The sequence below is a fragment of the Bubalus bubalis genome, chromosome X (assembly GCF_019923935.1).
Source record: "Bubalus bubalis isolate 160015118507 breed Murrah chromosome X, NDDB_SH_1, whole genome shotgun sequence".
Lineage (NCBI taxonomy): Eukaryota > Metazoa > Chordata > Mammalia > Artiodactyla > Bovidae > Bubalus > Bubalus bubalis.
Genome location: NC_059181.1, coordinates 69,028,409 through 69,041,242, shown reverse-complemented (window position 1 = coordinate 69,041,242; position 12,834 = coordinate 69,028,409).

Below are 12,834 nucleotides of genomic sequence, written 5' to 3'. Positions count from 1 at the left end.
CTATGTACAGTACCAAGTCATCTGCAAACAATGAGAGTTTTATTCTTCTTTTCCAATCTGGATTCCTTTTATTTCTTTTTCTTCTCTGATTGCTGTAGCTACGACTTCCAGAACTATGTTGAAACCCTTGTCTTGTTCCTGATCTTAGGGGGAATGATTCCAGTTTTTCACCATTGAGAATAATGTTTACTGTAGGCTTATCATATATGGCCTTTACTATGTTTAGGTAGTTTCCTTCTATGCCCATTTTTTGAAGAGCTTTAATCATAAATGGGTGCTGAATTTTGTTAAAGGCTTTTTCTTCATCTATTGAGATTATCATATGGTTCTTATCTTGCAATTTGTTAATATGGTGTATCACATTGATTGATTTTTGTATATTAAAGTATCCTTACATCCCTGGAATAAACCCAACCTGTTCTGTTTCTGAATTCTGTTTGCTAAAATTGTGTTGAGGATTTTTGCATCTATGTTCATCAGTGATATTGGCCTGTAGTTTTCTTTTTTTGTGTTGTCTTTGTCTAGTTTTGGTATCAGAATGATGGTGTCCTCATAGAATGAGTTTGGAAGTGTTCCTTCCTCTGCAATTTTTTGAAAGAGTTTTAGAAGGATAGGCATTAGCTGTTCTCTAAATATTTTATAGAATTCTCCTGTGAAGCCATCTGGTCCTGGGCTTTTATTTTGGGGGAGATTTTTTATCACAGCTTCAATTTCAATGCTTGTAATTGTGTTGTTCATAATTTCTATTTCTTCCTGGTTCAGTATTGGAAGATTGAACTTTTCTAATATTCTGTCCATTTCTTCCAGATTATCTATTTTATTGCCATATAGTTGTTCTTAATAGTCTCTTATAATCGTTTGTATCTCTGCATTGTCTGTAGCAACCTCTCCTTTTTCATTTCTAATTTTGTTGATTTGATTCTTCTCTCTTTTTTCTTGATGAGTCTGGCTAAGGGTTTGTTGATTTTGTTTATCTTCTCAAAGAACCAGCTCTTAGTTTTATTAATTTTTACTATTGTTTCTTTCATTTCTTTTTCAATTATTTTTGCTCAGATCTTTATGATTTTTTTCCTTCTACTAATTTTGGAGTTTTTTCTTCTTCTTTTTCCAGTCGTTGTAGGTGTAAAGTTAGGTTGTCTATTCGATGGTTTTCTTGTTTCTTGTGGTAGGATTGTATTGCTGTAAACTTCCCTCTTAGAACTGCTCTGCTGCATCCCATAGGTTTTGAGTTGTCTGGTTTTCATTGCCATTTGTTTCTATAAATTTTTTATTTCCCCTTTGATTTCTTCACTAACCTGTTGGCTGTTAAGAAACAAATTGTTGAATCTCCATGTGTTTGTGTTTCTTACAGTTTTTGTTTTTTTTTTTTTCCTTGTAATTGATATTTAGTCTCATAGAGTTGTGGTCGGAGAAGATGCTTGATATGATTTCAATTTTCTTAAATTTACTGAGGTTTGATTTATGACCCAAAATGTGGTCTATCCTGGAGAATGTTCCATGTGCACTTGAGAAGAAGGTGTATTCTCCTATATTTGGATAGAATGTCCTGAAGATATCAATGAGATCCATCTCATCTAACATATCATTTAAGACTTGTTTCCTTATTAATTTTCTGTTTTTATGATCTGTCCATTGGTGTAAGTGGCATGTTAAAGCCTCCTAGTAGTATTGTGCTACTGTCAATTTCTCCTTTTATGTCTGTTAGCGTTTGTCTTATGTATTGAGGTGTTCCTTTGTTGGGTGCACAGATATTTACAATTTTTATGTCTTCCTCTTGGATTGATCCCGTGATCATTATGTTGTGTCCTTCTTTATCTCTTGTAATCTTCTTTATTTTAAGGTCTATTTTGTCTGATATGAGGATTGCTGCTCCAGCTTTATTTTGCTTCCCATTTGCATGGAATATATGTTTCCATCCTCTCACTTTCAGTCAATATGTGTCTTGAGGTTTGAAATTGGTTTCTTGTAGACAGCATATATATGTGTCTTATTTTTGTATTCATTCAGCCAGTTTGTGTCTTTTGTTTAGAGCATGTAATCTGTTTACATTTAAACTAATTATTGATATATATGTTCCTTTTGCCATTTTCTTAATAGTTTGGGGTGATTTTTAAGATCTTTTTTCTTCTCTTGTATTTCTTGACTATATAAGTCCCTTTAACATTTGATGTAAAGCTGGTTTGGTGGTACTGAATTTTCTTAACTTTTGCTTGTCTGAAAAGCTTTTCATTTCTCCATCAATTTTGAATGAGATCCTTGCTGGGTACAGCAATCTTGGTTTTAGATTTTTCCCTTTCATTACTTTAAATATATCCTGCCATTCCCTGCTGGCCTGCAGAGTTTTTGCTGAAAGATCAGCTGTTAAGCATATGGGGTTTCCCTTGTATGTTACTTGTTGCTTCTTCCTTGCTACTTTTAATATTCTTTCTTTGGGTTTATACAAGTATGTGTTTTGGCGTGTTTCTCCTTGAGTTTATCCTGTATGGGACTCTCTGTGTCTCTTGGACTTGATAGACTATTTCCTTTTCCATGTTGGGGAAATTTTCAACTATAACCTCTTCAAAATTTTTCTCATACCCTTTCTTTTTCTTCTTCTTCTGGGACCCCTATAATTCGAATGTTGGTGTCTTTGTTATTGTTCCAGAGGTCTCTGAGACTATCCTCAGTTCTTTTCATTCTTTTTACTTTATTCTTCTCTTCAGAAGTTATTTCTACCATTTTATGTTCCAGCTCACTGATTCATTCTTCTGCTTCAGATATTCTGCTATTGATTCCTTCTAGAGTGTTTTTAATTTCAATGATTGTGTTGTTTGTCCTGTATGTTTATTCTTTAATTCTTCTATGTCTTTGTTAATTGATTCTTGCATTTTCTCCATTTTTTTCAAGGTTTTTGATCATCTTTACTATCATTATTCTGAATCCTTTTTAAGGTAGTTTACCTAGTTCCTCTTCATTTATTTGGACTTCTGTGTTTCTAGTTTGTTCCTTCATTTGTGTAGTATTTCTCTGCCTTTTCATTATTTTTTTTTTAACTTATTGTGTTTGAGGTCTCCTTTTCCCAGGTTTATTCAAGGAAAGTTGAATTCTTTCCTTGAAGAAGGTTGAATTCTTTCTTCTTTTTGGATTCTGCCCTCCTAAGGTTGGTCTAGTGGTGTATGTAAGCTTTGTGTAGGGTGAGATTTGCCCTGACTTTTTGTTTGTTTGTTTGTTTGTTTTCCTCTGATAGGCAAGGCTGAGTGAAGTGTAATCCTGTCTGCTGATGATTGGATTTGTATTTTTGTTGTTGTTGTTGTTTAGATGAGGCGTCCTTCATGGGGTGCTACAGGTGACTGGGTGATGCCAGGTCTTGTATTGAAGTGTTTTCCTTTCTGTGAGTTCTCAGTTTTTGATACTCCCTAGAGTTAGTTCTGAGGTTCGTGACATTGTACAAAAGACATGGATCAAGACCATCCCCATGGAAAAGAAATGCAAAAAAGCAAAACGGCTGTCTGGGGATGCCTTACAAATAGCTGTGAAAAGAAGAGAAGCAAAAAGCAAAGGAGAAAATGAAAGATATAAGCATCTGAATGCAGAGTTCCAAAGAATAGCAAGAACAGATAAGAAAGCCTTCCTCAGCGATCAATGCAAAGAAATAGAGGAAAACAACAGAATGGGAAAGACTAGAGATCTATTCAAGAAAATTAGAGATACCAAGAGAATATTTCATGCAAAGATGGGCTTGATAAAGGACAGAAATGGTAGGGACCTAACAGGAGCAGAAGATATCAAGAAGAGGTGGCAAGAATACACAGAAGAACTGTACAAAAAAGATCTTCACGTCCCAGATAATCACAATGGTGTGATCACTGACCTAGAGCCAGACATCCTGGAATGTGAAGTCAAGTGGGCCTTAGAAATCATCACTATGAACAAAGCTAGTGAAGGTGATGGAATTCCACTTGAGCTATTTCAAATCCTGAAAGATGATGCTGTGAAAGTGCTGCACTCAATATATCAGCAAATTTGGAAAACTCAGCAGTGGCCACAGGACTGGTAAAAGTCAGTTTTCATTTCGATCACAAAGAAAGGCAATGCCAAAGAATGCTCAAACTACTGCACAATTGCACTCATCTCACATGCTAGTAAAGTAATGCTCAAAAGTTTCCAAGCCAGGCTTCAGCAATATGTGAACTGTGAACTTCCTGCTGTTAAAACTGGTTTGAGAAAAGGCAGAGGAACCAGAGATCAAATTGCCAACATCTGCTGGATCATGGAAAAAGCAAGAGACTTCCAAAAAAACATCTATTTCTGCTTTATTGACTATGCCAAAGACTTTGACTGTGTGGATCACAATAAACTGTGGGGAATTCTGAAAGAGATGGGAATACCAGACCACCTGAACTGCCTCTTGAGAAATCTGCATGAAGGTCAGGAAGCAACAGCTAGAACTGGACATGGAACAACAGACTGGTTCCAAATATGAAAAGGAGTACATCAAGGCTGTATATTTTCACCCTGCTTGTTTAACTTATATGCAGAGTACATCATGAGAAACGCTGGACTGGAAGAAACACAAACTAGAATCAAGATTGCCAGGAGAAATATCAATAACCTCAGATATGCAGATGACACCACCCTTATGGCAGAAAATGAAGAGGAACTAAAAAGCCTCTTGATGAAAGTGAAAGTGGAGAGTGAAAAAGTTGGCTTAAAGCTCAACATTCAGAAAACGAAGATCATGGCATCCAGTCCCATCACTTCATGGGAGATAGATGGGAAAACAGTGGAAACAGTGTCAGACTTTATTTTTGGGGGCTCCAAAATCACTGCAGATGGTGACTGCAGCCATGAAATTAAAAGACACTTACTCCTTGGAAGGAAAGTTATGTCCAACCTAGATAGCATATTAAAAAGCAGAGACATTACTTTGCCAACAAAGGTTCATCTAGTCAAGGCTATGGTTTTCCCTGTGGTCATGTGTGGATGTGAGAGTTAGATGTGAAGAAGGCTGAGCGCCAAAGAATTGATGCTTTTGAACTGTGGTGTTGGAGAAGACTCTTGAGAGTCCCTTGGACTGCAAGGAGATGCAACCAGTCCATTCTGAAGGAGATCAGCCCTGGAATTTCTTTGGAAGGACTGATGCTAAAGCTGAAACTCTAGTACTTTGGCTACCTCATGCGAAGAGTTGACTCATTTGAAAAGACTCTGATGCTGGGAGGGATTGGGGGCAGGAGGAGAAGGTGACGACAGAGGATGAGAATGGTGGATGGCATCACTGACTCGATGGATGTGAGTCTGAGTGAACCCCAGGGGTTGGTGATGGACAGGGAGGCCTGGAGTGCTGCGATTCATGGGGTAAGAGTCAAACAAGACTGAGTGACTGAAGTGAACTGAACTGAGAGTTATTTCTCTGGTACTCTAAGGTCTTAGAGTCAGTGCTCCCACTGCAAAGGCTCAGGGCTTGATCTTCGATTTTTGAGCCTGAGTGGTCCCTCTGCAATCTGGAGGTCCAAGAGAGTCAGTGGTGTTGTTCCAGTCCAAGACCCAATCCTGAAGGCCTGGAAAAACTGGCCACAAGCACACATTTTCAGGGCAAAGAGGCAGAAGGCAAGGGTGAGATGATTTGAGAGAATAGTACTGAAATATGTGTGTTACCATTTGTGAAATAGATCACCAGTTCAAATTCAATGCATGAAACAGGGCACACAAAGCTGGTGCACTGGGACAACCCAGAGGGATGGGATGGGCAGGGATTTGGGAGGGGGCTTCGGGATAGGGGACACATGTACACTCATGGCTGGTTCATGTCAATGTATGGCAAAAGCCACCACAATATTGTAAAGTAGCCTCCAACTAAAATTAAAAAATAAATTTTAAAAAAAGAGGCAGATAAAGGTTATCATGACAACAGTGATCGCCTAGACATTCTTCCCCTCTCAGGTACCTCGGGAAGAGAAAAGCTTGTTTTCGTTTTTTGATATAGAGGTGCATATACTGCTTGTATATTTTGGAGAGTTATTCTTTGTTAATTGCTTTATTTGCAAACGTTTTCTTCCATTTTGAGAGTTGTCTATTTGTTTTATTTATGTTTTCCTTTGATATTCAAAAGCTTTTGAAGTCTAATTCTATCTCATTATTTTTTTTCATTATTGTAAGACTTTGATTGTAAAAGATCTTGCTGTGATTTATGTCAAAAAACTTTCTGCCTATATTTTCCTCCAACAATTTTTTAGTGTTTGCCCTTACATTGAGGCCTTTAACCCACTTTGTGTTTATCTTTGTGTATGATGTTAGAGAATGTTCTAATTTCATTCTTTACATGTAGCTGTCCAGTTTTCCTAGCACCACATATTGAAAAGACTGTAATTTCACCATTGTATATACTTTCCTCCTTTGTCATAAACTAGATGACCATAAGTGCATGAGTTTTTCTCTGAGTTTTCTATCCTGTTCCACTGATATGTTTCTGTTTTTGTGCCAGTACCATACTGTCTTGATTACTGCAGCTTTGTAGTATAGTGTGAAGACAGGAAAGTTGATTCTTCCAGTTTTGTTTTTCTTTCTCAAGATTGATTTGGCTATTTGAGGTCTTTTGTTTTTCCATACAAATTGTACACAGATTTTTGTTCTAATTCAGTGAAAAATGTCATCGGTAATTTGATTAGGATTTCATTGAATCTGTAGATTACTTTCAGTTGTATAGTCATTTGCATAATATTGATTTTTCCAATCCAAGAATATGATATATCTCTCTATCTGTATCTTCTTTGATTTCTTTTATCAGTATCTGATAGTTTTCTGGGTACAAGTCTTTTGCCTCATTAGGTAGGTTTATTTCTAAGTATTTTTTTCTTTATGATGTGATGGTAAATAGGATTATTTCTTTAATAGTGATTCAATATTTTTATAGATTATACTCTATTAAATTTTTTTTTACCAAGTAATGGCTATATTTCCCTGTGCTGTACAATATATTCTTGTCGCTTACCCATTTTATTCATAGTAGTTTGTATCTCTTAATCCCATACCCTTATCTTGCCCCCCCCCTTTTCCTTCTCCCCACTGGTTATCACTAGTTTGTTTTCTATATCTGTGATTCTGATTTGTAATATTCATTCTATTGTATTATTTTATAGATTCTACATATAAGTATAACATATAGTATTTTTCTTTCTCTTTCTGGCATTCTTCTATGTATAATATCCTCTAGGTCCATCCACATTGATGCAAATGGCATTGATATTTTTAGTATCTTTTAAATATAAGAATGCCCAACCAGAGTAATTTCTAGGTGGGAATTATAAAAGCTATGTATATGCTCTAAATCCAGAGCTGACCAATTCGGACAACTTTGGTTTCAAAGACCTACTTGACATAAGAAACTATAAATTCAACCAAGTCATTTCCCTATTTGAGGCACTAGACTGTACACTAAATATTAAGGATTTGGATTACATACTCTTCATAAGCCCTTTGAGCTCCAAAAATTTTCATTCTAAGGTAATGGAGAGTTGTACATTCTATAAAGTATCTGTACCATCTATAAGGCATATGGTAGAATTTAAGTAGTAACAGCTGGCCATCATCTTTTACAGTGTCCTTTTGTGCTTTGTACTGGCAAATCATGTCTGCATGGCTAACTCTACTGACCTGGAGAAAGGTCACAAGGCCCCACATTTCAGCATTTCCAAAGTAATTCTTAATTTTGCCAAAGCTATCACTTAAACTCATGGATGAATGAGAACAATTCAAGCAATAGTTTGTTTATGATTTGTACTTTGTCAAAATACTAACTGAAAGTTAGTTGATGACACAGTCAGTAAGTTTAGTTTTAACAAAGCACATAGACTATCATTAGATTTTGAGGTAGTATTCCAAAATATATCCATTGTTTCTATGTCTAACTCTGATATGTTTTCACAAACAACTCCATCTTGATCAGAAGCACTGAGTAAAATCTAACCTGAGAGAAAACAATGAGGATAAATTTAAAATCCTACACATGAGTACAGAGAGCCAGCACTACAAGAGTAAGATCAAGGAAGGCTTGGCTTAGTAGCAATTTATCTTAGTGGCTTAAGACCAATAGGATTCAACAGAATCTGCCAAAAAATGAGTGGGGTCTTACTGTGCACTGAGAATACTTAACTGGAGTTCTGTGTTCAATTCTGGAATCCACAGTTGGATACATAATCCACAAAGGGTGAATAAATTTGAAAGCTTGTTGTGATCTGCCTAGTTTCCCAATGTTATCTTTTGTTATGTATCCACAAAGATCCTTCATTCAATCATGCCAACCTAGTAACAAATGCTTTAAATATTCTTTGTTTACCCATACTTACCACCATAATTCTGTTTCTCAGCTGAAGCACATCATTACCTTTTGTAAACATTTTCAAATATTCTGCCTAAGGCTGTGGCTTGTTGCTGTCAATGTTAACCTCTAGCAAAGGACTTATTGCACAGCTATTGACTTTTTTCTTTTTCTTTTTCTTTTTCTTTTTTTTTTTTTTTTTTTTTTTTTTTTTTGACTTTTTTCTTAATCTTCTTACCTAAGAGCTATTTAAGGACAGGATTTGGATCTTAGTATACTCAGCTTCCTGAATGGTGCCTGACACATAGTAAGTACTGAACAAACTACTTTAAAAAATAAAACTTATACATTACCAGCTTAAGGAAATTTAGCTATTACACTTAAGGAATAGGAGAGAATGGAACACAGTAGTTGCTTTCAAATATTTCAAGGTTTGTCATGAGAAAAGAAACCACAGTTATTCCCTTGAGCCTCAGAAAGCAAAACAAGAACTACTATGTAGAAATTACAAAGAAGTGTGGAACCTTCATTTCCACATTTTCTAATAAAAATAAGATGTTTTACTATAACATTTCCAGGCAAAGGACTGCTCAATCAGAGACTGGACTTTTCAAAGGCATGGGAGAGTGTGTTCAAGCTTTAGAGAGTTAACAGTTTGTCTTATACATAAAAAGGCCAAGAGGCACATGGAAAGATATTCAACATCACTCGGTAAGTTCAGTCGCTCAGTCGTGTCAGACTCTTTGCGACCCCATGGACTGCAGCCAGGCTTCCCTGTCCATCACCAACTCCTGGAACTTGCTCAAACTCATGTCCATAGAGTTGGTGATGCCATCCAATCATCTCATCCTCTGTCATCCCCTTCTCCTCCTGCCTTCAATCTTTCCCAGCATCAGGGTCTTTTCCAATGAGTCAGTTCTTTGCTTCAGGTGGCCAATGTATTGGAGCTTCAGCTTCAGTATCAGTCCTTCCAATGAATATTCAGGACTGATTTCCTTTAGGATTGACTGATTTGATCTCCTTGCCATCCAAGGGACTCTCAAAAGTCTTCTCCAACATCACAGTTCAAAAGCATCAATTCTTCAGTGCTCAGCCTTCTTTATAGTTCAACTCTCACATCCATACATGACTACTGGAAAAATCATAGATTTGACTAGACAGAACTTTGTCAGCAAAATAATGTTTCTGATTTTTAATATGCTGTGTAGGTTGGTCATAGCTTTTCTTCCAAGAAGCAAGCATCTTTTAATTTCATGGCTTCAGTCACCATTAGTCAACATCACTAATGCAAATCAAAATTACAGTGAGGTATCACTTCACACTGGTCAGAAAGGCCATCATTAAAATATCTACAAAAAATAAATACTGGAGCAGGTGCTGAGAAAATGAGTCCTTCTACACTGTTGGTGGGAATATAAATTGATATAACCATTATGAAGAATAGTATGGAAATTTTCAAAGAACAAAAAGTAGAGCTATCATATGATACAGCAATTCCACTCCTGGGCATATATCCTGAGAAACCTATAATCCAAAAAGATACATGGACTCCAATGTTCATTGCAGCACTATTTACAAGAGCCAGGACATGGAAGCAACCTAAAAGTCCATCAAAAGAGGCATGGAAAAAGAAGATGTTGTAATACATACAATGGAATATTACTCAGCCTTTAAAAAGAACAAAATAATGTCATTTAAGCAACATGGATGAACCTAGAGTTTTTCATATTGAGTGATGTAAGTCAGACAGATAAAGACAAATATCATATGATATTGCTTATATGTAGAATTTTAAAAATCATACAAATGAATTTATTTACAAAAGAAAAATAGAGCCACAGATATAAAAAACAAACTTATGTTTACCAGGTGGAAAAGGGTGGGGAGGGATAAATTGGGAAATTGAGATTGACATATACACACTGTTATGTATAAAATAGAGAAGTAATAAGAGCCTACAGTACAACACAGGGAACTCTACTCAGTACTCTCTAATGATCTATATGGAAAAAGAATTTTTAAAAAGAGGGAATATATGCTTATGTATAACTAATTCACTTTGCTGTATGCCTGAAATCAGCAAAGCATTGTAAATCAACTATACTCCAATAGAAATTTAAAATAAAGTAACATAAACTAGCTACTTTTTTTTTTTTTAAAGAGTTCATGGCTTGTAGCTTCTGTAACTCTTAAGCTCTTAGAACTCAATAGTAAGGATCAAATCAATTAGATTCTAGTCCTGCATCTGCAGCTTACTAGCTAGGCAAACTTGCTAAGATATTAACATCTCTCTGCCATGGATTCCTTATCTATGATATGGCAGAAGTGGTCTAGAATTTTGCTTCCAACCAAAAAATAATATCCCATTTCCTCTCATTTGATCACTGCAACATCCCTGGGCATTGGTATAAAAGTGTTGCTACTCCATCTGACAAATCAAAAAATTATGGCCCAGAAAATTTAGGTAATTTGCTAAAGATTTAATATTCTTTTCACCACACTATATTGAATTTAAAATGAGCATTTATGGCTAGTTTAATCATCTACTTTTTGAAATCCAGATATCCATGTTAACATCCATGGAAAGAAACCAAATCCAAGATACATGTTTCTATTTATCATTAGCGAAATAATTATGAAATAGCTGGACAAACTTAAGCATATCTTTGAGTATAAACTTCTGAACGTAGTTGAAACACCCTGCACGAACCACATAGTCCCAGCCTCTTATCTCATTGAGCAAATAAAAATTGAATAAAAGCCCCAAGCATCCTGTATCATGCATCAAACCTGGACTGGCGATTTGTTTCAATGTTCATCGCAGCACTGTTTATAATAGCCAGGACATGGAAGCAACATAGATGTCCATCAACAGATGAATGGATAAGAGATGTGTGGTACATATACACAATGGAGTATTACTCAGCCATTAAAAATAATACATTTGAATCAGTTCTAATGAGGTGGATGAAACTGGAGCCTATTATACAGAGTGAAGTAAGCCAGAAAGAAAAACACCAATACAGTATAGTAATGCATATATATGGAATTTAGAAAGATGGTAACAATAATCTTGTATACAAGACAGCAAAAGAGACACGGATGCATAGAACAGTCTTTTGGACTCTGTGGGAGAGGGAGAGGGTGGGATGATTTGGGAGAATGGCATTGAAACATGTATAATATCATATATGAAACAAGTCGCCAGTCCAGGTTCAATGCATGATACTGGTTGCTTGGGGCTGGTGCACTGGGACGACCCAGAGGGATGGTACGGGGAGGGAGGAGGGAGGAGGGTTCAGGATGGGGAACACGTGTATACCTGTGACAGATTCATGTTGATATATGGCAAAACCAATACAATATTGTAAAGTTAAAAAATAAAAAATAAATAAAATGAAAAAAATAAAATAAAATAATAAAATAAAAATTTATTCACATTTTTACAAAAATAGCTTTGCTACAATTACCAGTCTTCAACTATGTCCCTATTTTAGTTAAGGAGATATTGTTGTAGTACTAACAGAATGATGTGTTTTTCACATATAACCACTATAACCACTGGATTTCCTCTGAATTCACTTTTATAAAAGGAAACTTACTTTATTTCCTGAAATTATCTGTGAATTTTTTTCACTGAATAAAGAGGACTTTGGCTCTCATTGGGCTTTAAAGAATGCAAGAGACCTTAGAAACCATCTAGTCCAACCTTCTCATTGCACATATGAGAAAAGTGAAGCTTAAAGAAAGGAAAGTATTTATACACAATGAGGGTCTAAAATATTATTAATGCTCAAGTGGTGTTTGATGAATGAATGAAGGAATAGATGAATAGATTGATGGATGATAGATGGATGGATAGGTTGGAAGATGGGTACTTGAATTGATGGATCAATGGATTAAATTAGTGGCAGAGTCATGGCTGAAGCCTCATTGTCCTGGCATTCAGTTCACTATACTTTGACTGGATAATTTTACCTCCCTAAGGGGGGGGGGGAGGCATATTTATACTTTAAAAAAAAAAACTGATTTTGGTAATGTGATCTAGCAGAAAAAACAATCAGCTTTGAAGTTATACAAATCTGGGTTTGGGTCTCAAATCTACCAGCTAATAGTTATGTAATCTTTGGAAAGTTAGTTATCTTTTCCAGTTTCTTTTTGACTTGAAAGATGGGGGTAATGTAGTCAAAATGAAATTAAATATTTGTGTAAGGAATCTAGCAAGTGCATCACAATCGATGAATATTTGTTCAATACATATATGTCCCACTCTTCTGTGATTTAAAATTTTTACTTTTATTCTATAGAAATGCTGATATTATTTCTTCTGAAGATCATAGAACTTCCTTACAATATGTGGCTGCTGCTGCAGCTAAGTTGCTCCAGACCTGTCTGACTCTGTGCAACCCCATAGACAGCAGCCCACCAGGCTCCCCCGTCCCTGGGATCCTCCAGGCAAGAACACTGGAGTGGGTTGCCATTTCCTTCTCCAATGCATGAAAGTGAAAATTCAAAGTGAAGTTGCTCAGTTGTGTCCGACT